General features: G+C 30.9%; 1 pseudogene; it reads right to left on the reverse strand.

The window, feature by feature from the left end:
* Positions 1–631: 631 nt before the first annotated feature.
* LOC114092248 (small nucleolar RNA U3) lies at positions 632–710 on the reverse strand (annotated as a pseudogene).
* Positions 711–2,662: the final 1,952 nt, after the last annotated feature.

Here is a 2,662-nt window from a genome sequence, read left to right on the forward strand (position 1 = left end):
ACTTGAGAAGAGTTTGTTTGATGAACATAGCTGCACCATTGTTTGGGGCATATATATTTATGATTGTTATGTCTTGTTGGTGTATGGTTCCCTTGAGCAGTATGTGGTGTCCCTCTTTATCCCTTTTGATTAACTTTGGCTTGAAATCTATTTTATTTGATATGAGTATGGATACTCCTGCTTGTTTCTGAAGTCCATATGAGTTATATGATTTTTCCCAACCTTTCACCTTCAGCCTATGTATGTCTTTTCCTATCAAATGCGTCTCCTGTAGGCAGCATATTGTTGGGTCTTGTTTTGAGATCCATTCTACTAGCCTGTGTCTCTTGATTGGTGAGTTTAAGCCATTAACATTTAGGGTTATTATTGAGATATGGGTTGTTCTTCCAGCCATATTTGTTTATTTATGTTACTAAACATGGTTTGTTTTCCTCTTTGATTATTTCCCCCCCTTTACTGTCCTACCTCCCACTGTTGGTTTTCATTGTTATTTTCCATTTCCTCTTCCTGTAATGTTTTGCCAAGGATGTTTTGAAGAGATGGTTTTCTAGCTGCAAATTCTTTTAACTTTTGTTTATCGTGGAAGGTTTTAATTTCATCTTCCATCCTGAAGCTTAATTTCGCTGGAAACACAATTCTTGGTTGGAACCCATTTTCTTGAAACTTCTCTAGTAACATACTATAGAAATGATCCCTGAAAGTATAGTCTTTGGTTGGTTGCCTTTTGATGGTGTCTTGTATATTGTCACTTGAAATTGATCTGTTTAAATTGTGTATATTGTCCTGATTCAATATGGGCAAATTATATGACTCTAGAAATTTGTTGATGCCTTTGGTATTTTCTATTTTATTAGAGTACAAGTTTTCAAAATAATTTTTAATTATCTTCTGTATTTCTTTAGTGTCTGTTGTGATATTTTCTTTTTATCATGTATCTTAGTAATTTGAATTTTCTCTTTCCTTTTCTTCATTAGCATGGCTAAGGATCAGTCAATTGTATTTATTTTTTTCAAAGAACCAACTTTCTGTTCTGTCAATTTTTTCAATTGTTTCTTTTGTTTCAATTTCACTGATTTCATCTTGGATTTTAATTATTTCCTATCTTCTGCTTTTGCTGTTGATTTGTTCTTCTTTTTCTATGGCTTTGAGATGTAATGTTAAGTTATTTATTTGTTGACTTTTTCTTGTTTTTAAGGAATGAACTCCATGAAATGAACTTTCCTCTTAGATAAAATATCAATTCTCTGGAACACTATGAAACCAGTTCTGTGTTCTCACTCACCTGTGATTTTTTTTTTAAATCTCCTCCTTTATGTCTTCTGAAACCCGTTGTTCATTCAGTAGCATATAATTTAGTCTACAGGTGTTATTTTGAGTGGATTTTATTTCTTATTTTATCATTGATTTCTAATTTCATTCCATTATGATCTGATAGAATGCAGTGAAGTATCTCTCCTTTTTTATATTAGCTAAGAGTTGCTTTGTGGCATAGTATACGGTCTGTTTTAGAGAAGGATCCATGTACTGCTGAGAAGAAAGTGTATTCTCTAGTTGAAGGTTGAAATATTCTATATATGTCAGTTAAGTCTAAGTTATTGATTGTATTATTGAGTTTTATAGTTTCTTTGTTCAGCTTTTGTTTGGAAGATCTATCTAGTGATGAAAGAGATGTGTTAAAGTCACCCAAAATTATTGTGTTGTGGTCTATTTGACTCTTGAACTTGAGAAGAATGTGAAAACCATTTTTAATTTGTTTAAGGTAAATACCCAGGTGTAGGATTGCAGGGTTCTGTATAAGTTGTTGTTTTTTAAGTTTACTAGAAATGCCCAAATCATTTTTAAGAGTAGCTGTACCATTTTGTATTCTCATAAGCTGATTTATAGTTGTTCCACGCTCTCATCCATACTTGGTATTGTCAGTAATTTTTAGTTTTGCCAATCTAATAAATATGTAGTAGTATTTTATCATTGTTTTGATTTTAATTTGTCTGACGGCTGATGGTATTGAAAATCTTTTTGTTCATTTTTGTACTGTTTTCATGAAGGTATTTGGTTAGTTTTTTTTCCATTTTAAAATCAAATTGGTTGTTTTTGTTGAGTTCTTTATAAATTTTGTATGTAAATGTCGTCAGATATGTGATTTGTACATTTGCAACCCCGGTCTGTAGCTTCTCTTTTTATTATGAATGTCTTTTGCTACCTTACCCAATTTTAATTTTGATATATATACTTATCAAGTCTTTCTTTTACATATGCAGCTTTTGGTATTATATCTATTAAGAAGTTATACTATCAGAAAACTGATAAGAGATTGATCCTGCATCATTTCCTAAAAATACATTTATTGACACGCATATTCCATATCATGTGATTCAATCCTTTAAAGTGTACAATTAATTGGTTTTCAAATAAGTTTACAAAGTTCTTCAGCCATTAGTATGAGTCAGTTTTTGACCACTTCTATCAATTCAGGTTGTCCCTTCATGTACATTAATTACTAATATTTCTTGATCTATAATCATGATCTCGAAATCCACTATTGTACTTTCTGTATTTTCCAGTGCCACTTATTTTTATTTAAAAATTTGAGAATTGTTATAAAAACTCCATAATATAAAACTCACCATCTTAACCATTTACAAGTATTATGTTCACATTATCG

Source organism: Marmota flaviventris, chromosome X, assembly GCF_047511675.1.
Source record: "Marmota flaviventris isolate mMarFla1 chromosome X, mMarFla1.hap1, whole genome shotgun sequence".
Lineage (NCBI taxonomy): Eukaryota > Metazoa > Chordata > Mammalia > Rodentia > Sciuridae > Marmota > Marmota flaviventris.